Source organism: Hordeum vulgare, chromosome 7H (genome assembly GCF_904849725.1).
Source record: "Hordeum vulgare subsp. vulgare chromosome 7H, MorexV3_pseudomolecules_assembly, whole genome shotgun sequence".
In the NCBI taxonomy this organism is placed as follows: Eukaryota; Viridiplantae; Streptophyta; class Magnoliopsida; order Poales; family Poaceae; genus Hordeum; species Hordeum vulgare.
The window spans coordinates 280,893,230-280,917,363 of NC_058524.1; positions in this window are offsets into that span (position 1 = coordinate 280,893,230).

A 24,134-nucleotide genomic window follows, 5' to 3' on the forward strand; every position below is an offset into this window, starting at 1 on the left:
TGACATCTGATATTCTTCACTGATCATGTAAGCAAATTCATCACTGTACCGTTTGTCAGTACAGCCAAATATGATGTCATCGACATATATCTGACACCCAAATAGTTCATTATGATAGGATTTAGTGAAACGAGTTGGATCGAGTGAACCAGGTTTGAAGCCTTTCTTCATGAGGAATTCCTTCAATGTATCATACCACGCCCGAGGGGCTTGCTTGATACCATAGAGCGCCTGTTTGAGTCTGAAGACTTTGTCTGGATTCTTTGGATCCTCAAAACCTTGGGGTTGAGCAACATATACTTCTTCTTCAAGCTTACCTTTGAGGAATGCACTTTTCAGATCCATTTGATATAAGATAATGTTATGATGATTAACATAAGAAAGTACTATTCGAATAGCTTCAAGTCTAGCAACAGGTGCAAAAGTTTCATCAAAATCTATTCCCTCAACCTGTGTGTAGCCTTGGGCTACAAGTCGTGCCTTATTCCTCACCACTTGACCATCCTCATCTTGCTTGTTTCAGAAAATCCACTTGGTGCCGATGATATTATGCTTGCGAGGATCTGGTCGTTTGACGAGCTCCCATACGTCATTCATCTTGAATTGAAGAAGTTCGTCTTGCATGGCTTGGATCCACTCTGGTTCCATGAAAGCCTGAGCAACTTTTGAAGGTTCTGTGATAGACACAAAGGAGAAATGCCTACAAAAGTTAACCAAGTGTGAAGCTTTTGAGTGAGTGAGAGGACCTAGCGCGTTGATGTCATCGAGGATTTTGTAAAGTTCTACTTCATTTGCAATCCTCGGATGAGCTGGTTGAGGATTTCGTCTGGGCTGAGGAATTTGTTCTGGAGCAATTTCCTCAGGAGCGTCTTCTCGATTTTCATCAGTGTTGGGAATGATCTCTTCATCAATTTCCTCAGTGGGAATAATGTCTTCAGTAGCATTGAGCTTTATTGCTTCCTCAAGAGACAGCTTATCTGGATCAGGAGCCAATTGCTCTCTTTGTGAGCCATTAGTTTCATCGAACCACACATCTACAGTCTCAACAACCTTGTTGTGATAGTTGTTGAAGACTTTGTAGGTGTGCGAGTCCTTTCCATAACCGAGCATAAAACCCTCATGTGCCTTAGGTGCAAACTTTGAGCTATGGTGAGGATCTCTAATCCAGCATTTTGCACCGAAGACTTTGAAATAACTTACATTGGGTTTCTTGTCAGTGAGGAGTTCATATGAGGTTTTCTTGAGGAATTTGTGAATATATACCCTCTTGATGATATGGCAGGCAGTGTTAATTGCTTCAAGCCAAAAGCGACGAGGAGTCTGATATTCTTCAAGCGTGGTTCTTGCCATCTTAACCAAAGTCATGTTCTTCCTTTCGACGACACCATTCTGTTGAGGAGTATAAGGAGCAGATAATTCATGAGTAATACCAAGTTCATCAAGATAATTATCAAGACCAGTGCTTTTCAACTCTGTTCCATTATCACTCCTGATGTGTTTGATCTTGACGCCGAAGTTCGTCGAGGCCCTTGAAGAAAATCGTTTGAAGACTTCCTGCACTTCAGTTTTATATAAAATGATATGCACCCATGTGTATCTGGAATAATCATCAACTATGACAAAGCCATATAAAGAGGCTGCATTTGTTAGAGTGGCATAATGAGTAGGTCGAGATAGATCCATGTGAAGCAATTCAAATGGACGAGTAGTGGTCATGATAGTCTTCGAGGGGTGCTTGGATCTTGTCATTTTCCCAGACTCACAAGCACCGCAGAGGTGGTCCTTGAGGAATTTGACTGATTCGATGCTGATGACATGCTTCTTCTTCGCGAGCGTGTGCAAATTACTCATGCCTGCATGACCAAGTCTACGATGCCACAGCCACCCTTCTGAGGTTTTTGCTAGTAGGAAAGTGGCTTGTTGAGGACCTGTAGAGAAATCAACAATGTACAAATCCCCTCTTCTAACACCTTCGAAGACTTTGGATCTGTCAGATTCCATGATGACAACACATCTATATCTTCCAAATATAACAATCATATCAAGATCATAAAGCATTGAGACTGACATGAGGTTAAATCCAAGGGATTCAACAAGCATCACTTTGTCCATGTGCCTATCCTTGGAAATAGCCACTTTGCCAAGTCCCAATACCTTGCTTTTACCTTTGTCAGCATATGTGATTTGCTTCAGGGGTGATGGAGTTAGTGGCATATTCATCAGCAAGCTTTTGTCACCAGTCATGTGGTGTGTGCAGCCACTATCAAGAACCTACTCAGTACTCTTGGGTTTGTCATCCTGCAGATGAATTAGTACAGCTTACCATCTCATATGCTTCAGACTTGAAGAATATGATATTAATTTCATCAGATAGGAATTTCATCATAAACAGAATTATAAGATCGTGAGAAATATTTCTATTTCATCAATATTAGCTTGCGTCCCATCAAGTGTTTTCCTCAGGTCTCCAGCAAATTCTTCAGATGATGCTTTTCATTTGGAGACCTGACCTGCAGAAGTGATTAGTTCAATTTCTTCACCACTCACATTTGAAGGGGTGGTAAAGCATTCATCATCCTACGAGCACCATATGAGAAAGGGGGCATTGAAGCTAATGCACTTCTCTTAACAGTAGGGGGGTTAAAGTACTCCAATGGATATGTAGAGAACTTATTTGAGGATTTGTGAACATAATGATTTGAAGAATAACACTCATATTCATATTGCTTGTAATTTCCCTGCATGTTAGAAGCATTAGCACGGGTACGAGCATAGTTTTGACCAGTTGAGGAATTTGATCCTCCTGAAGACTTTGGTCCTCCTGAGGAATTTGATCTGGGGTTCAAATTCTTCATAGGTGGTGTCATGAGGACATTTACCTGAAGATTTTCAATGCAACTTTTGGGAACCCGGATCTTCCTCAGGGGAGGCCCATTCCTGCAGTTAGTTCCAACATATCGAGCAAATACTTCACCAGGTTGATTTTTGAACAGTTTATAGTTGGAGTCAAATGACTCATCTGAGGAATAGGATAATTCACATGAAAAGCCTATTAGATTGGATGGATCAAAAGGAGGCCCAGTAGCAGCAACCCATGAGGTTTTGGGATACTGCTCAGGTTTCCAATATGATCCATCAGCATTCAATTTCCTCTAAATGGCAATTCCTTCTTTCCTCGGTTCCTGTTCAAGATCTGCCTTTTGAGCACATCACAAAGGGTTTGGTGTCCTTTGAGACTTTTGTATATGCCTGTCACATACTATTCCTTCAGGCCTGCATTTTCATCAGTGACATTTGTGGTTTCCTCAAGTGAGGAATTTGACACTACATGAGCAGTTGAAGAATTTGTAGCAATAGAAGCATTTGATGATTCTGGTGAAGAATTAGCAGTTTCACGTTCGATGCATTTAAGACATGGAGGAATGAGTTCAGCTTGAGCAGTACTGATCTGTTGAGCTAGTAATGAATCATTTTCCATACGACGATCATCACGAGAAATCCTCAGCTTCTCAAGATCAAGCTTCCTTTGAAGAAATTCATAGGAAAGTTTCTCATGATCAGCGAGGATTTGGTTAAGATTCATTTCATCATTCAACAGATCATCACTTCTGTCTAGCAGTTTCTGATGCTTTTCCAGGGCAGTTTGTTGTTTAGTGGCAATGATAGCAAGTTTACTGTAACTGGGTTTTTTATAATCATCACTTTCACAGTCACTTTAATCAAAGGAGGAAGCATCATTCGGTACCTTTGAACCTTTTGCCATGAAGCAATAGGTTGGAGCGAAGTCATCAGCATAGTCATTAGTGTGGATGGTGTTATCATTTTCTTCAAGGTTGAAGATTGACTTGCTGACGAACGTGGTTGCAAGTGCAAGGCTAGCCTTTCCAGATTCCGATTCTTCATCGGAACCCTCCTCTTCATCACATTCCTTAGAGTCTGCCTCGGAATCCATTTCCTTGCCAATAAGTGCCCGAGCCTTTGTGAAACTAGTCTTCTTGTATGATGAGGATTTTGAAGATTTCTTCTTTTTCATCGAGTCATCGGAACTTTCCTCCTTGTATTTCTTCTTCTTTGATTCCTTTCCCCAACGAGGACAATCAGCAATGTAGTGACCTGATTTCTTGCATTTGTGGCAGGTTCTTTTCTTGTAGTCCTTAGATGAAGATTCTGATTTCCTCATATCTCTTCTTGAAGATTTACCAAACTGGCCACGTCGTGTAAACTTCTGGAATTTCCTCACGAGCATTGCAAGCCCATGTCCAAATTCTTCAGGATCACCAATGCTACCATCCGAGTCTTCTTCTTCAGATGAGGAAATTGCTTTGGCCTTCAGTGCACGTGGTCTAGAATAGCTTGGTCCATATAGATCTCTCTTTTCTTCTTGTTGGAATTCATGAGTATTGTGTCTTTCGAGTATATCAGCTAGATCAAGCATCTTGTAGTCTGGTCTCTCTTGAATAATCAGAACTAAACTATCAAATGAAGAATCCAAAGATCTTAGCAGTTTCTTCACAACTTCGTGATCAGTAATGTCTTGCAGTTCATTTAATATGTCAGTGGGGCGATCAAAGGTATCCTCGCAGCTTTCATTGTCAAGCCTCTAGAAGCGATTGAAGAGATTGCGAAGAACATCAACACGAGAATCACGCTGGGTTGATACTCCTTCATTAACTTTGGACAGCCTTTCCGAGATAAGTTTTGCTGAGCCCAAAGCACTTACTCAGCCATACTGACCTTTGCTCGGATGGCCACAGATGATATTCTATGCTTGAGAGTCAAGTTGCTTGAATTTCTTCACATCAGCGACAAAGATAGTAGCAGTGACGACAGGGACGCCATGTTCCACAATATACTAGAGATCGTTGTCAATAGCTACTAGATGCATCTGCATCTTGGTCTTCCAGAAGGGAAAGTCCTTTCCTTTGAAAATAGGACATCCTGCAGTAACCTTGATCATGTCTGCAGTCGACATAACTAAAACTCCAGGTGGTTAAACCAAAATCACATAGAACAAGGGAGTACCTTGCTCTGATACCAATTGAAAGTGTGTTATATCGACTAGAGGGGGGTGAATAGGAGATTTTTAGAATTTCATCACCGAGGAAATTCCTTTTGTGGAAATTCCTCACTAATGACTATCTTGCAGCGGAAACAACAAAGGATCAGGAGTGCTAAGTATCACTATAACAGTTTTCAAGGTAAAGAATATGAAAAATAGTTTGCACAGTATGCAGGCACGGAGAAAACATATGAGGATTAACTCGCGTGAAGAATTTGGGGTTGAGGAATTTCAGAGAAAGTCTTCAGTAAATTCTTCAAATAGTGACAATGAAAATCATCAACATACTATATGAGGAATTTAAAAAGTTGAAGAAATAGAACCCGTTTCACAGTGAAGACACTGGTTGATGACCCAGTTCCAACTACTGTGACAGTTGTACATCTGGTTTGGAGTGGCTTGGTATTGAAACCAAGATACACACAGTCCCTACAGTATTCTCCTTGGGCTAAGAACACACAGTTCTCGCCCAACACTCGTGGTAAGTCTTCTCGCAGACTTCCAAACCCTCACAAACTTGGTCACCTAGCGATCCACAATTGACTGCTGGATTCCTCTAGACCATGACACCTAACCATCTGGAGGATGCATAGTCCTCAAAGGTAAAAGGCTTCAGTCCCACACAGGAACAACTTCTTCAGTGATGCTCAATCACTTGGTTTTCGGTTTGTGGTTTGGTGTTTGGGGTATTTCCTCACTGATGTATTACTCTCGAAGACTTTGAGGAATTTGGGTTGCTCTTATGACAAGTGTCAGTTTCTAACGGAGCAGCCAACCAGCTAATGGTTATGGGGGGCGGCTATTTATAGCCTGGGAGCATCCCGACATGATTTGACATTAATGGCCTCAAATAATATGACCGTTGGTGTGGATAAGATCAGTGATGTGGCGCAACCTGCGGTAACGGTCGGGACCCTCAACTGTGAGAGTCCTCATGTCTCTCATATTCCTCACTTGAGGCTTTTGGTAGGATTAGGCTTGGGTTAAGCATCATGAGGAAATTTATTCCGAAGTGTTACTTTGACCCCCTTGAGCAGTATGGTGTTCCTATGACTCAAAAGTGAAGAAAATAAAACAGACAGAATAAACCTTCATGCTTCAAAGTCTTCAGATTGATTTTTTTCAGGACACATCGAATTCCTCATTTTCAATATCTTCATGAGGAATATCAATTTCATTGCAATTTCTTCGCGATTCAATTCTTCAGCTTCAGACCAATTTCTTCAGCCGAAAATATACATTTTTAGGTGTCGATATTCATCGAATATTTCAAACTCCTCAGCGACTTATAGATCATGTGTACAATCATGAACACATTAGATACGTAACCTATAAGTCTTCAAACCACCAAAGTCACTAAGGGGCACTAGATGCACTTATATCTGTTTGAGTACAGACAGTTGAAAGGATAAGGCATAAAGCCTGACTATCTACAGATCCCTTCTGAAAGGGCCAGGTTGTAGCTGGGACACCAGCTACTCGTCATCATCGATGTCTAGAAAGAACCCACCTGTTGGATCGTGGGAATCCTCTGCAACAATTATTAAGCAAACATGAGTACAAGAGTACTCAACAAGACTTTAGAATAGATCTATCTACTCATGCTCAGGTATCAATAAAGGGGGTTGTGGTGTTTCATGCAACAAGCCAGCTTTGACTCTTGGCTAGACTAAACTACGTTTTTAAATAGTTTTAAAAACTTTGATTTGTCGAACACGAGTCCACTAACTCCACAACAATACACCATCATGGAATCATTCCCGTCTTCCTATGGAAATGCCATCCAAGACACTCACACTTATCTTGATACTTTTATGAGTTGCCATTAAAGTTGTCTATGAACAACATATGTTTCCAAGTAGTCCATATCCGCGGACGCGTCTATTCGAATAGATCATAACCTTGCAAGGGTGTACTTCTTCACACACGCTCTCGCCACTTATCGCTATGTGCACGTCATGCACCTCGACAACCTTCAAGCGGAAACCCAGCGAGGGAGTCGGCCACGACCGTTAACCACACTAGTACCTAGTCCAGGTTTATCGCCTATTTGACAGTAACCCGCACGGAAGTCCGGGTGAGGTTTCCGCCACGGTCCGAAACGATGTGCGCAAGGTTCCCAAGCCCACCATCCAGGTGCCACTTGGTACGCCGTGCCATTGCCTACCGCATCATAGCCCTCCTCTAAGGTCAGCACTATGCACGGCCTCCAGCATGACTATAAACACCAGAAACTACTTGCAACTCCTGGACCGGGTACTAGGCAATTAATAAGTCGAGCGGGGTCATATTTCAGGGCCCAGCATGTGGTACTATCTCATCTTGGATTATATACACGGAACTCAGTTCCTAAGGACGGTTCCAATGAAACAACCCGCCATGTACTCCAACATAGCCTTTCGTCGGTACCTTTACCAAATCAGGTTCCACACTTATTCCTGGTCACTAGAACACATTCATCCATTCATGTTCATCACCAAGATGAAATAGACCGGACACAACTCTAGGCATAGCAAGCATAGCAGGAATAACACATCACAGCTCAAGCATCTACCAGGTATGCTAGGTTGCATGGTTTGGCTATTTACTGTGACAATGACAGGTCATGCAAAGTAATAGGTTCAACTACCGAAGTAAATCATTTGAAATAGTTTGTCCTAATGCAATAAGTGGGAGCAGGAGCAAGAACATGGGGTTATATCGGGACGATCAAACGGCTGTTTGCCTTGTTGCTCAGCAGAGGGGTAATATCCGTCAGTCGGATATTCAGACGTATCCGAAGGGGCAGGGCCTACCGAAATAATAACATTCCATTAATAGCAATCATACGGAACAATCATGATGCATGATCATGGCATGAAATGAAATGTAGTATGGTTAAAGTGGTTATCAAACTTATAGAATGATGTTGATTTTCATTTGAATTCAAATATTAATTGAATTAACATATTTATCATAATCATTTAATTGATTTGACCTGATGTTGTTTCGTCACTTTGTTTTTCATGCATTAAAGTAACACCGTTGTGTTCATTAAATTTTTCTGATCAATTTGCATATATTATTTGTGAAATTTGGAGTTATAATCAATTTTCTATGAATTTCCAAAGTTTTGCACTTTGTTTGGAATTATAGTCATCACAATTGGAATTATTGCATCAGCATGATATCAACAGGTCAGCTGGCCGTTTGAAAGTCAAACCTGGCCAGTGTGACTCTGGCGAGAAATTAGTTAAGTTTTAAACTAATTAGGTATTTAACAGGCTGGACCCACATGCCAGTTTATGTTTAACTTTAATATAAACATTATTTTTATTTTGACTAAACTTAATTAGCCAGGGGTTCGCTCCACTTGCCAGTGACTCACGAGAGTCAACCCCACCGGCGATGGGGTCAAACCCACCGGCGGCGAGGCTCCGGCGACCACCAGAACGGCGGAGGGCATCGGGTTTCTGATTCCGGTGGCCAAAAGGATGCCGGAGGGGCTCAAACGATCGGCCACTCGACCGCGAGCAAGATGGATTAAGCCTCGAAGACTGAGATGACCGGAATCGACGCTGGCAACGAGCTTGGCGGCTGCCGGAGCTCGGCTATCATCGAGGTCATGAAAATCGAGTGCAAATCGCACGGGGTTGGGCTCCTAGAGCATCTACGCGACGAGCTGGAGCTGTTGAAGGCCTCAGATGGACCAACCGGTCACCGTAGGGTCACCGGTGACGAGCTACAGCAGTGGTCCTCGTCGGGCTCCGGTGAATCAGGGCCTAGAGCTTGGGATCGAGAGGGGAAGTGAGGGGGAAAGCATCCTGGGCTCACGGCGAGTGCAGGGACGTCGAAAGCGTGCTCGGTGACGGCCTGATGAGGGAGAACGAGGGCGGCGAGCTTCGGGAATCCGAGGAGGAATACGATGGCGTCAGGGCGGTGCAGGGCTCGGGGGCTCTTCTCCTTTGGCAGGGACAACCAGCTCGATGAGGCGGAGCAAATGACGTGGTCGGGGAGACTTCCGGTGGCTAGAGATGATGGCTAGCTCGAGCTCTAGCTCGGGCTCTAATGGCGGCCGAGAGGGAGAGGGGCGAGAGCACGAATGAGGAGAGGATGAGGACGGAATGGATTCGGGAGGGTTATCCCCTTGCGGCCAGCGCCAAGGGGCGGCCAGGCAGGCACGCAGGTGCGTGGCCGCGCCGGAGGGAGCGGCGACCACCTCCTGTTGCCGACTGGCAGGAGGTAGACGACAGGACGGGAGGAGCTGGGTTGGGCCTGGGCGTCAGGTAATCTTTTCTCATTTCTTTTTGTTTTTTGTTTCTTCTTTATTCTTTCTGACATTTGTGTCATTTATTTTTGGCTCCAAAATATTCCCAAAAATAGTGCAAATGATATTGGGATATTGTTTCTAATATTTCCAAACCCATATAAAGTTTTCAACATTTTTTGAAAATCTGAAATATTTGAAATCAAATATATAATTGATTTCAATGAATTTTATATATAAAATAAAATGCTTAAAGCATTTTGAAAATATATTTCACCCTTGATATTTTGTTTCGAAGAATTATCAGAAAAGATGAACTTTTAAGAAGGCCATTTTGGGTTCATTGATTTTTCACCTAGTTTGAATTGTTTTGTATATAGAGTTGCTAGGGTTTGCTCTTGTTTCATTTCTTTCTTTTGACTTTATTTCATTTTCTTGGATGCAAATAATAAGACATGAGCACAATCTTGCTAAACTCTATTAGGGATTCAGGGATGTGACAACTCACCCCCACTCAAAAGAATCTCGTCCAGAGATTTGGAAGTCGTCGGGAATAACGCGGGATATTCAAGTCGAAGACGATCCTCTCTTTCCCATGTTGCCTCTTTTTCACAATGATTTGACCATTGAACTTTAAGAAACTTGAGGTTTTGACGTCGAGTGGTACGCTCCGCTTGATCAAGAATACGAACAGGGTATTCTCGGTATGAAAGGTTATCTTGGAGATCAAGCGTTTCGTGGTCCACTTGACGGATAGGGTCCGAAAAGCAACGCTTGAGTTGCGAGACGTGGAAAACATCATGAACCTTGGAAAGATGTGTAGGAAGTTCCAACTGGTAGGCAACTTCTCCTCGTTTGGCAAGAATGCGAAAAGGACCGATGTAACAAGGAGCCAACTTGCCCTTGATACCGAAATGATGGGTACCCTTAAGAGGTGTAACCCGAAGGTAAGCCTTCTCCTCAACTTCAAAGGTCACAGCCTTATGATGACGATCATATTGTCTCTTTTGACGAGATTGGGCTGTTTTCAACTTTTCACGAATAATGCAAACTTGCTCTTCTGCTTCCTGGATCATATCCGGACCAAAGAGTTGCCTCTCTCCAGTTTCTGACCAATTAAGAGGTGTTCGACATCTTCGTCCATAGAGAACTTCAAAAGGGGCTTTGCCCAAGCTTGATTGATAACTATGTTATAAGCAAATTCGGCTTATGGAAGACACTTCTCCCAATTCATACCGAACGATATAACACAAGCTTGGAGCATATCTTCTAGGATTTGATTCACTCTTTCTACTTGACCACTTGATTGAGGATGGAAAGCAGTGCTAAAAGATAGGTGAGTCCCCATGGTATGCTGAAATCTTTCCCAGAAGTGAGATGTAAAAATACTTCCACAGTCTGAGTTAATCTCTGGAGGAACACCATGAAGAGACACTATTCGAGAGATATATAATTCTGCTAGTTGGCTAGCTGTTATACTCTCACGAACTGGAAGAAAATGAGCTACCTTGGAAAGACGGTCAATGACCATAAAGATAGCATTATTTCCTTTCTTGGTCTTGGGAAATCCAGTGATGAAATTCATACTGACTTCATCCCATTTCCATGGGAATAGCTAAAGGTTGAAGGGGACAGCAGGCCTTTGATGTTCTGCCTTAACTCGACGACAAACGTCGTAGTTAGCAACGAACTCAGCAATTTCTCTCTTCATCCTAGTCCACCAAAACCTGTGGCGTAGGTCCTCATACAACTCAGTACTACCAGGATGAATGGTGAGAGGAGAATCATGAGCCTCCCTAAGGATCAACTGCCTTAGATGTGGATTCTTAGGAACCACTAGACGATTCTGGAAGAACACACCATCTTGATCATTTATGGAGAATTCCTTAGCGTTTCCGCTAATAATATTCTCCTTGATCCGTGATATACCCTTATCACGCTTTTGGCCAGCTATGATTTGATCCCTAAGAGTAGGTTTCACCACCAGATTAGGAAGGAATCCTTGAGGAACAATGTGAAGATTTAACATCCGAAATTCCTCGTAGAGATGTGGTTGACCTCGTTGTAACATCAAATTGTTACAATAAGACTTACGACTTAGTGCATCAGCCATAACATTGGCCTTCCCCGGGGTGTAAGTTATCACAAAGTCGTAATCTGTCATCAACTCAACCCACCGTCTTTGCCTATGATTCAAATCCGGCTGGGTGAAGATATATCTCAGACTTGGGTGATCAGTGAATATTTCACAACGATTACCAAGAAGGTAATGTCGCGAGGTTTTAAGTGCATGGACTACAACTGCAAGATCAAGATCATGTGTGGTGTAATTATCCTCATGTGATGCAACTATCGAGATGCGTATCCAATCCCATGACGATCCTGCATGAGAATGCAACCTAATCCTTGTCGCAAGGCGTCGCAATAGATAACAAAGTCCTTAGAAAAATCTGGTTGAAGCAACACAGGCGTGGAAATCAGGCGTCTTTTCAGTTCCTGAAAACTATGCTCACACTGTGGTGTCCACTCAAACTTTTTATCCTTCTTGAGGAGTTCGGTTTGAAGCTTTGCAACCTTGGAGAAATTCTCGACAAAGCTGCGACAATAGCTCGCTAGACCAAGAAAACTCCTAACTTGCTTAACCGATTCAGGTTGAGTCCAATCAAGGACGGCTTGAAATCTCTCGGGATTTACAGCAATACCCTTACGAGAGATTATGTGGCCTAGAGAGGTCACTTGTGGTAACCAAAATTCACATTTTGAAAACTTGGCGTAAAGGCGATGCTCTCGAAGTTTCATCAATACTTGCATTAGATGCTTGGCATGTTCTTGTTCGTTCTTTGAGTAGATGAGAATATCATCGAGGTATACCACAACGAATTTATCCAAATACTCCATGAAGATTGAATTCATAAAGCGAGAGAAGGTGGCTGGGGCATTGGTTAAATCGAAGGACATGACGGTGTACTCGTATTGACCATAACGAGTAACGAAAACCGTTTTTGGAATGTCTCGGTTCTTGATCTTTATTTGATGGTAACCCAACCTCAAATCCATTTTGGAGAAGACCGAGGATCCAGCGAGTTGATCATACAGATCGTTGATCCTGGGGAGCGGATACTTGTTCTTTATGGTGACCAGGTTAACTGGTCGATAATCTACAACCATCTAGTCCGGTCCATCCTTCTTCTTGATGAAGAGGACGGGACAAGCCCAAGGAGAAGAGCTAGGACGAATGAAACCTTTATTCAAGGCCTCATCTTGTTGTTTCGTAAGTTCGGCTAGCTCCAGGGGTGCCATCTTATAAGGTCTTCTGGCTATCGGGACAGTTCCAGGAACAAGGTCTATCACAAACTCTACATCCATGTCAGGTGGAATTCCTGGCAGTTCTTCTGGAAAATATCCAGGAAGTCACGGACTACCGGAATGTCTTCAAGTTCTGGAAGAGGATTTGCATTGAGGGAATAGAGTTGGCATTTGGAAACTCGAGTAGAGACATTAACTATCTCACCCGAGTGATGAGTAAGCTGAACATTTCTAGAATGAGTATCAATCTTGGCATAATGAGCTGACATCCAGTCCATACCCAAGATGATATTGATGTCCGAAGATTTCAGGGCTATCAAAGAGGCTAGAAAAACTAGCCCGTCTACTAGGATTTCATTGTCATAGGTTAGCCTGGAGGTTTTCCACTTACTACCAGGGGTTGGAACAACTAATGGGTTTGGCATATCACAAAAGGACATGTTATGCAACTGTGCATAACTTTCGGAAATGAAAGAATGGGATGACCCAGTGTAAAAAAGGACAGACGCTGGGTGATGATTTACAAGGAGCGGACCCAATATGACGTCGGGATCCTCTGCAGCTTCTTCTGCTGAATCATAATTCAGGCGGCCATGTGCAGGAGTTGGCTTCACATAGTAAGCTTTGACCGACTTGCCATGCCCAACGGACTTTCCAGGTTGCTTGGAACCTATATTTTGGGGACACTCTCGTGAGTAGTGCCCTGGTTCTCCACACTTGTAACAGATCACTTGATTGGCACGTGGTGCAGCTCTGGGCCACCATAGGTCTTTGCTGGAGGGTTGGTCTGGTTCGCCTAAGGCACCACATAGGAGGGCTCGGGGTATATCTTGGCGGCAGAGAGCTATTTGGGACACACAACATGCGTTTTGTAAATGCGGAACCAGATGAGGAGCGAGAGTGCTGCTTCGTGGCTTCATAGTCGGTATGACCGGTCTCGGCACTGATCGCCTTGTTGACAAGAGCTTGAAAACTTGTACATTCATGAAGGCGCAGGTCACGACGAAGTTCAGGGCTCAGACCCTTGCGAAATCTTGCTTTCTTCTTGGCATCAGTTGACACTTCTTCAGTTGCGTAGCGAGCGAGATTACCGAACTCGCGGCTATAAGCATCCACGGTCAACTTTCCCTGGGTGAAGGCACATAATTCTTCTCTCTTACGGTCCATCAGACCCTATGGAATGTGGTACGGATAGAAGGCTGCACTAAAGTCTGCCCATGTGGCTGCTGGTTCGGCAGGACACATAGCTTCAAGTATCTCCCACCATAGATTGGCGGGTCCTTCCAGAAAGTACGCGGCAAAGGTCACCTTGTCGGCCTCAGAAACATTGGCCGAGCAAATCTTGCATCATATACTGCACAACCAGTCATCAGCGTCGAGAGGATCGATGGAGTGATGGAACTTCGGGGGATTCAGCTTCACGAAGTCATTGAGGGACACTGCATCATTCTGCGGCTGACGAGCCATATTTTGCTCAATAGGCTCTAGCAGACGGTTGGCCTCTCTTTTGTTTCTTTCCGCCTCAAAAATAACTTCCGCCAGAGAAGGCGGGTGAGGCAATTCCTCCTGTGATGCCTGACTACCTTCTCCCTGCTCATGGGTAGGGGCACAGTTCAGCCTGGTGAACACCATCCTGACAAACAAACTCACAGCTTAGACTAATATCAACATCAATACTAGCTATGGATTAAGAATGCACTGAACACACGGAATGCAGAAATGAACATCCGAACAACATGGTAACAAGCAACTGCTATATATACACCATGGTTAATACACACCATTACATAGTTCAGTACAACCTCAACCGAAGAGAAAACTACTGAAAAGATGATACTACTCATCAGAGGCTTTCCAAGCTTCCTATACATTATTTATCTATGCCTCCGGAACTCATCTCACGACATAAGCATACTCCACAAGACACATAGGACTATGGAAGTACAACTACTACCATACTATTCTTCTACTCACGGGTTCAAGCATCCGCACAAAACATCTCATAAAGATTGCTTCCATGGCCTGGGAGCTCAACCTGCGGATCAGGAAATACGCGAGCCTGAGACCCCTGGGAACCGTAAGGACACGGGTGTGCCCTTGGTCCCCTGACTGGTGATAGTGGAGGTCCCCGAAGAGGGGTGACTCCTCCTATAGTAGGCCAGTCAACATGAGCTGGAAGATGGGTCCTAATAGGGTTCAACATCTCCATATCTCCATACCCTGTCTAGAATACAGGTGCCAGCTGTGTCAAAGCCCTCCACAGATGGGCACGTGTAGCATAGAGCTCCATGCGAAGGGCACAAACATCTCTGTCTCTATTCTCTAACATCTTAGATGCTGGACTGCAGCAGCGGATCCTCCATAGAGGAATCAAAGTAGACCCCACTGAGGTATCCTTCTTCTCCTGGCTGAGATGCGGGAACATAGCAGAATTCTAATTCTGCAGCAGTGCATGTCTGGCTCTTTGATGGTCAGCATTGAATAGGCAACATCTTGTACTGCCATGTCAACAGTAACCCCTAATCCATAAGACCAATGGATCGACTCCTTGGCTCGAGGGTAATCTGGGAATACCCTCACAGTGCACAGGTACTGACTCTGGTTGAAATCCCGGTATTGCTCCTCCACTGTATACTCTGGGTACCAGCGGTAACCGGCTACTGACATCATCCTGACCAGCATGGCCGTGTGACCCGGCACATCAATGCACCTAGTGATACGGACCACCTCACGAGAAGGACGCCAGGCATATGAAAACAGAGAGTAATGCAAAAGTCAGTAGAGCTCTGGAGATAAAATTGGGTAGCATAACGGCTGTAAATGCTCAAAAACAATTTTGAGACAACCCACAGAAGATAGGATAGCATAACCACTCAACTATCAAGTTCAATTCCAAGGTCATCAAAACTTATTTTATTTTCCTTGGAATAAAAGAAACTCGAAGTAACTCTTGACTCATTTTTCCTACAATCTACTGATTAGTAATACACGATCCTGAGAGAAAGATAAGTAACCTCGTTGTTAATCCCCATAGAAAAGACGAGGATAACCAGAATAGAATGACTTGAGAAGAGAAGCAAGAATCTTACGTTCCCTTCCACAAACAATTCCCTTATATATAACTAAAGCAATTGTAGACTCAACTTTGAACAGTTTGGCTTGGTAATCTTACAGTCAGTCAGGCTGTGATACCAACGCTGTCGGGACCCTGATCCTAAGCCATAGGAATCCAACATGTAACACATTGCAAACCCTTTGCGGTCTCGCGCACGGTTATCCCCACGGCTGCCACCTTACCTTAGCCGGGACTGTTTGCGCCATTTGACTCACGTATGCATTAGTGTTGCTAGCATTCCAATGTCAAAGAACCCGTGTCGACATATCTAGTCATAAACTCAAGTGGCTCGGTTGTACAGAGGCAGACATACATAACCCAGCAAAGCAGGTGTCGGTCAAGAGCAAGTGTAGATGAGTCGTCAAAAGGTACAAGGACTCCATTACACTGCATGACATTTCCCCGTAGGGACAGACACAACAGCTAAGAAGGATACATGGCGGTCAACCAATGTGTCCGGAGCAGTAGCGAACTACCAAGGCTCGGTGGAATCACAAAGTGGCATTTCTCTGTATAGAGAGCTACTAAGGAAAAAGACTAGGTATCGAATCCCATACATATCACAGTGCATCACACGTACGCATGACATACTAGATATGCATAGATACAACAATTGCATCACAACATAACGATACAACATCACGACATTTATTTAGAAGACTCGGAAGAGTCTTGCGTAATATGTTCATACAAGCAGGGGTCACACGACCCGGCACTCAAAGTCATACAAACAAAGTCATACAAACCAGCGGAAGCATAAAAGCTGTCTGAGTACAGACAGTTGAAAGGATAAGGCACAAAGCCTGACTATCTACAGATCCCTTCTGAAAGGGGCCAGGTCGTAGCTGGGACACCAGCTACTCATCATCATGATGTCTAGAAAGAACCCACCTGTTGGCTCATGGGAATCCTATGCAACAATTATTAAGCAAACATGAGTACAAGAGTACTCAGCAAGACTTTAGAACAGATATATCTACTCATGCTCAGGTATCAACAAAGGGGGTTGTGGTGTTTCATGCAGCAAGCCAACTTTGACTCTTGGCTAGACTAAACTATGTTTTTAAATAGTTTTAACAACTTTGATTTGTCGCACACGAGTCCACTAACTCCACAACAATACACCATCATGGAATCATTCCCGTCTTCCTATGGAAATGCCATCCAAGACACTCACACTTATCTTGATACTTTTATGAGTAGCCATTGAAGTTGTCGATGAACAACATATGTCTCCAAGTAGTCCATATCCGCGGACGGGGCTATTCGAATAGATCATAACCCTGTAGGGTGTTATTCTTCACACACGCTCTCGCCACTTATCACTATGTGCACGTCATGCACCTCGGCAAACTTCAAGTGAAAGCCCAGCGAGGGCGTCGGCCACGACCGTTAACCACACTAGTACCTAGTCCAGGTTTAGTGCCTATTTGAGAGTAACCCGCACGGAAGTCCGATTGAGGTTTCTGCCACGACCCGAAATGATGTGCGCAGGGTTCCCAAGCCCACCATCCGGGTGCCACTTGGTACACCGTGCGACTGCCTACCGCATCATAGCCCACCTCTAAGGTGACCACTATGCACGGCCTTCAGCATGACTATAAAGACCAGAAACAACTTGCAACTCCTGGACCGAGTACTAGACGATTAATAAGTCGAGCCGGGTCATATTTCAGGGCCCAGCTTGTGGTAGTATCTCATCTTGGATTACATACACAGAACTCAGTTCCTAAGGACAGTTCCAATGAAACAACCCGCCATGCACTCCTACATAGCCTTTTATCGGTACCTTTACCAAATCAGGTTCCACACTTATTCCTTGTCACTAGAACACATTCATCCATTCCTGTTCATCGCCCAGATGAAATAGACCTGACTCAACTCTAGGCATAGGAAGCATAGCAGGAATAACACATCACAGCTCAAGCATCTACCAGGTATGCTAGGTTGCATGGTTTGGCTATTTACTGTGACAATGACAGGTCATGCAAAGGAATAGGTTCAACTACCGATGTAAAGCATTTGAAATAGTTTGTCCTAATGGAATAAGTGGGAGCAGGAGCAAGAACATGGGATTATATCGGCATGATCAAAAGGGTGCTTGCCTTGTTGCTTAGCAGAGGGGTAATATCCGTCAGTTGGATATTCAGACGTATCCGTAGGGGCACGGCCTACCGAAATAATAACATTTAATTAAAAACAATCATATGCAACAATCATGATGCATGATCATGGCATGAAATGAAATGTAGTATGGTTAAAGTGGTTATCAAACTTATAGAGTGATGCAGTTTGCATTTGAATTCAAATATTAATTGAATTAACATATTTATCATAATCATTTAATTGATTTGACCTCATGCTGTTTCATAACTTTGTTTTTCATCCATTAAACTAGCACCATTGTGTTCATTGAATTTTTATGATCAATTTACATATATTATTTGTCAAATTTGGAGTTATAATCAATTTTCTATGAATTTCCAAAGTTTTGCACTTTTTCTGGAATTATATTAATCAGAATTGGAATTATTGCATCAGCATGACATCAGCAGGTCAGCTGGCCGTTTGAAAGTCAAACCTGACCACTGGGACCCACTGGTGAGTGAATCTGGCCAGAAATTAGTTAAGTTTTGAACTAATTAGGTATTTAACAGGCTGGACCCACATGTCAGTGTCTGTTTACCTTTTAATATAAACGTTATTTTTATTTTGACTAAACTTAATTAGCCAGGGGGGTTGGCCCCACTTGCCAGTGAGTGAGGGGAGTCAACCCCACCCGCGATGGGGTCAAACCCACCGGCGGTGAGGCTCCGTCGACCACCTGAACGGCGAAGGGCATCAGGTTTCTGATTCCGGCGGCCAAAAGGACGGCGGAGGGGCTCAAACGATCGGCCACTCGACCGCGAGCAAGATGGAGCAAGGCTCGGGGACTGAGATGACCGGAATCGACGCCGGCGATGAGCTCGGCGACTGCCGGAGCTCGGCCATCGTCGAGGTCATCAAAATCGAGTTAAAATCGCGCGGGGTTGGGCTCCTAGAGCATCTACGCGACGAGTTGGAGGTGTTGAAGGCCTCGGATGGACCAACCGGTCACCGTAGGGTCACCGGCGATGAGCTACAACGGCGATCCTCGTCGGGCTCCGGTGAATCTAGGCCAAGAGCTCGGGATGGAGAGGGAAAGTGAGGGGGAAAGCATCCTGGGCTCACGGGGAGTGCAGGGACATTGAAAGCGTGCTCGGGGGACGGCCTGAGGAAGGAGAACGACGGCGGCGAGCTTCGGTGATCCGAGGAGGAAGACGATGGCGTCAGGGCGATGTAGGTCTCGGAGGCTCTTCTCCTTTGGGAGGGAAGACCAGCTCGATGAGGCAGAGCGAACGTCGTGCTCGGGGAGACTTCCGGTGGCTAGAGACGACGGTTAGCTCGAGCTCTAGCTCGGGCTCTAATGGCGGCCGAGAGGGAGAGGGGAGAGAGCGCGAATGGGGAGAGCATGCGGACGGGAATGTTTTCGGGAGGGTTATCCCCTTGCGGCAAGCGCGAAGGGGCGGCCACGCAGGCACGCAGGTGCGTGGCTTCGCCGGAGGGAGCGACGGCCACCTCCTGCCGCCGACTGGCAGGAGGTAGACGACAGGAGGGGAGGAGGTGGGCTCTGCCTGGGCGTCAGATAATCTTTTCTCATTTATTTTTGTTTTCTGTTTTTATTTTATTCTTTCTAACATTTGTTTCATTTATTTTTGGCTCCAAAATATTCCCAAAAATAGTGCAAATGATCATGGGATGTTGTTTGTAATATTTCCAAACGCATATAATGTTTTCAATATTTTTTAAATATATGAAATATTTGAAATCATATATATAATTGATTTCACTGAATTTTATATTTAAAATAAAATGCTAAAAGAATTTTGAAAATATATTTCACCCTTGACATTTTGTTTCCAAGAATTATCAGAAAAGATGAACTTTTAAGAAGGCTATTTTGGGTTCATTGATTTGTCACCTAGTTTGAATTGTGTTGAATATAGAGTTGCTAGGGTTTGCACTTGTTTCATTTCTTTCTTTTGACTTTATTTCATTTTCTTCGATGCAAATAATAAGACATGAGCACAATCTTGCTAAACTCTATTAGGGATTCAGGTATGTGACAGTTAGTCCATACCAAGGTGAGGTCATTGATTTTTACGATGCAACATTGTTCTTATAGACATTGTTGGGCCTCCAAGTTTAGAGTTTTGTAGGACAGCAACAAATTACCCTCAAGTGGATACCCTAAGGTTTATCAATCCATGGGAGGTGTAGGATGAAGATGGTGTCTCTCAAACAACCCTGCAATGAAATATAAGAAATCTCTTGTGTCCCCAACACATCCAATACAATGGCAAATTGTATTGGTGTAGTAGTTTGGTGAAGAGACGGTGATACAAGTGCAATCTGGATAGTAGATATAGGTTTTTGTAATATGAAAATATTAAAACATCAAGGTAGAAAGTGGTAAACATCAAGCAAAACATTGTATAAATGCTTGGAAATAAGGCCTAGGGTCCATAGTTTCACTAGTACAATCTCTCAACAATTCTACCATAACAGAATCATATGATCATCCCTCAATATACGACAAAGAATCACTCCAACGTTCATATGTAGCAGAGAACATAAGATCAAAGTCTTGTAGGTAGTAGAACCACCTCAAAGTTATCCTTTCTGATCAATCCATTGAGCTATATTGTCACCTTATGTCACTATGATAAAGAAATTCACCAGGTTGGACCTACTACAACGCACCTCTCTCACCGAAGAAATATAAAACTAGTTGGCCAAACTATTTCAATAGATCGGAGAGAATTACGAAGCTGTCGTACTCATGCACATAAAAATCGTACAAGTATTCAGAGGAGACTCAAATATTTACCATGAATAATCTAAACATAAACCTGCAATCCATCGGATCCCAACAAACACACCGCACAAAAGGAATTACATCATGGGGATAAAAGCAAAGATGAGATGATCATCGTATTGAAGATCAAAGAGAGAGAGAGAGAAATTGCCATCTAGGTACTCGCCATGGACCCGTATGTCTGTGATGAAGTACCCACACATGATCGTGGGGGCAGCAAGGTTGAGGAAGACACCCTCCATGATCGACCCCCCCGGCGGCAGGGTGCCAGAATGGAGCTCTAGATGGCCTCCCATCGGAACAAAGACTTGCGGCAACGTAAAAAGTGTTTCGGGACTCCCTCTTATGTTTTCAGGGTATAATAGAACTTACAAGCTAGAGAACCGAGTCGGGAGGGCCACAAAGGAGGCACAATCCATCAGAGTGCCCCCCATGTTCTGCCCTGTTGGCTTGTGGGCCCCTCGTGCAGCCTCTAGCCTTCTTCCGCTACTCCTCGGTCTTCTTTTGGTCCAGAAAAAATCACTAAAAAGTTTCAGATCAATTGGGCTTCGTTTGGTATGGAAAATAGCAAATAGCACTGGGCATTGGTCAATAGATTAGTGCTCAAAAATAATATAAATTGGTAAATAAATACCCCAAAAGTATTCTATAATGAAAATATATCAGCATGGAACAATATTTTTTAGATATGATGGATACATATCAAGCATGCCGAGGCTTCATTCCTGGTCGTCTTCGAGTAGGTAAATGATAAAAATAGAATTTTTGATGTGGCATGGTATCCATGATGTAACCCTATGCATGTATGCTCATTAAGAAATGATGAATTAATAAATATTAACACAAAAATACTTATAGGTATAAGAAGCAAAATAATTAATCTTTCAAAGTATACGATCCTTAAAGATTGTTTTACCCCTTATCCATCTTATTATATTAGCAAGGCGTTGCTCCATCTTCACCGCATTACACTACTGGAATGCAGTTATATGTCGTCAGCCTCTTCTTTGCCGTCCACTGGCTGATGGCAAAGACCCTATTTGCCGTCAGCCACCAGAAAACTGACGGCAAAGAGCGGAGGATGGCAAAGATACTCTTTGCCATAAGTCTTGTCTTTGCCGTCTGCTGGAGCACAACAAAGAGCAGGAGGGTAGACGGCAAAGAGCACGCGGCAGCCCACCACAGACCCCCTCCCACCCCATAACGGGCGCTCCCTTTGCCATCTGACCTCTTGCTCTCTGCCGTCGGGGGGCGGACGGCAAAGCGAGCCCCCCCTAACGGCCGTCTCCCCACCCCACGTCCCCCTATCTCGTACTCTTTGCCGTCGGTGGGTGGACGGCAAAGAGAGCCCCCCTAAAGGCCGTCTCCCCACCCCACAGTTTCCTCCGCTCCGACAGTCTCCTGCTCTCTGTCTCTCTCACCCGCTCGTCCCCCGCCCGTCGGCCGCCTCCCCTCCCGCCCCCTCCTCCCCTCCCGCCGCCCGCCACCTCCCCCGCCCCCTCCTCCCCTCCCACAGCACCCCTCCTCCCCGCCCGCTGATCGCCTCCTCTCCCGCCTGCCGGCCGCCTCCCCTCCAACCCCCTCCTCCCCGCGCCCTCCTCCACACACCCCTCCTCCCCGCCCGTCGGCCGCCTCCCCTCCCACCTGCCGGTCGCCTCCCCTCCCTCCCGCCGGCCGCCTCCCCTCCCGCCCCCTCCTCCCCGCCCCCTCCTCCACGCGCCCCTCCTCCCCGGCTGCCCACCACCCTGGCTGCCCACCGCCCCGGCTGCCCCTCCTCCCCGGCTGCCCACCGCCCCGGCGACCCCTCCTCCTCAGCTGCCCACCGCCCCGGCTGCCCACTACCCTCCTCCTAATAGGTGAGTTTTTTTATTTCATTAGATTTAGTTATTTGATTTAGTGGTAGTCTAGTTAGTTGTTTTAGTTAAATAGTAGATTTAGTCCTAGATTTAGTTAATTAGTGCTAGGTTATTTGTTATTTGTTAATTTAGAGGTAGATTCTTGATACTTCTCCAACGTATCTACTTTTCCAAACTCTTTTGCCCTTGTTTTGGACTATAATTTGCATGATTTGAGTGGAACTAACCTGGAGTGAAGTTGTTTTCAGCAGAATTGCCATGGTGTTATTTTTGTGCAGAAATCAAAGTTCTCCAAACGTCCTGAAAATTTACGAGGAGCAGTTTTGGAAAATATCAAAAATATCTACGCCAAGTTCCATCTCAGGGGGTGGGCCAGTGGGCCACAAGCCCCTGCTCCGCCACCACCCCCCTAGTGGCGGTGGGCAGGCTTGTAGGGCCCACAGGCACCTGCCGCCCACAACTCCAGCTCTATAAGTTGCCTTTCGTCCCAGAAAAAATAAAAAAGAGAAGTTTTCGTCACGTTTTCGATATGGAGGCACTGCCACCTCCTGTTCTTCATCTGGAGGGCATATCAGGAGTCCATCTTGGGCTCCGGAGAATGGAAATCGTCATCATCAATCTTCTTCCCTCTCCAATTCCATGAAGCTCTTCGTCGTTCGTGAGTAATCTATTCGTAGGCTCGCTGGGCGGTGATGAGTAGGATGAGATCTATCATGTAATCGAGTTAGATTTGATGGGGATTGATCCCTAGTATCCACTATGTTCTGAGATTTGATGTTGCTACTACTTTTCCATGCTTAATGCTTGTCACTAGGGCCCGAGTGCCATGATTTCAGATCTGAAATTATTATGTTGCCACCAATATATGTGTGTTTTTGATCCGATCTTGCAAGTTATAGTTACCTACTATGTGTTATGATCCGGCAACCCCGCGGTGACAATAACCGGAACCTCTCCCAGTGATGACCATAGTTTGAGGAGTTCATGTGTTCACCAAGTGCTAATGCGTTGGTCCGGTTCTTTATTTAAAGGGGAACCTTAATATCCTGTAGTTTCCTTTTGGACCCCGCTGCCACGGTAGGGATGGACAATTGATGTCATGCAAGTTCTTTTCCCTAAGCACGTATGAAGACACACGGAATGCATGCCTACATCACATTGACGAACGGGAGCTAGCCACATATCTCTCTGTGTTATAGCTGTTGGATGATGAATATCATCCAAACAAATCACCGACCCATTGCCTACGAGTTTGTCCTACTGTTGTTACTGCTGTCACTTGTCTTGCTCTGCTGCTGCTACTACTGTTACTACTGCTGTTACTTGTCTTGCTCTGCTACTGCTACTACTGTTGCTACTGCTGTTACTTGTCTTGTTGTGCTGCTACTATTGCAACTAATGTTGCTACTTGCTAGTGCTGTCACTACTAATGTTCCTTGCCACTGCTATTGCTCGTTACACTGTTGCTACCCGCTACACTGTTGATCCGCTCACCGTTGACGGGAGCTGACAACTTCCGCAACGCGACAACGGAGGCGCCGTTGATACAATTGCTAAGAATAGTGTGCCGTCAACAAATCGTTTCTGACACCGTTGTTATCATACTACTTTGTTGTTACTACTGTGCTTGCAAATACTAATCTTTTAGGTGTGGT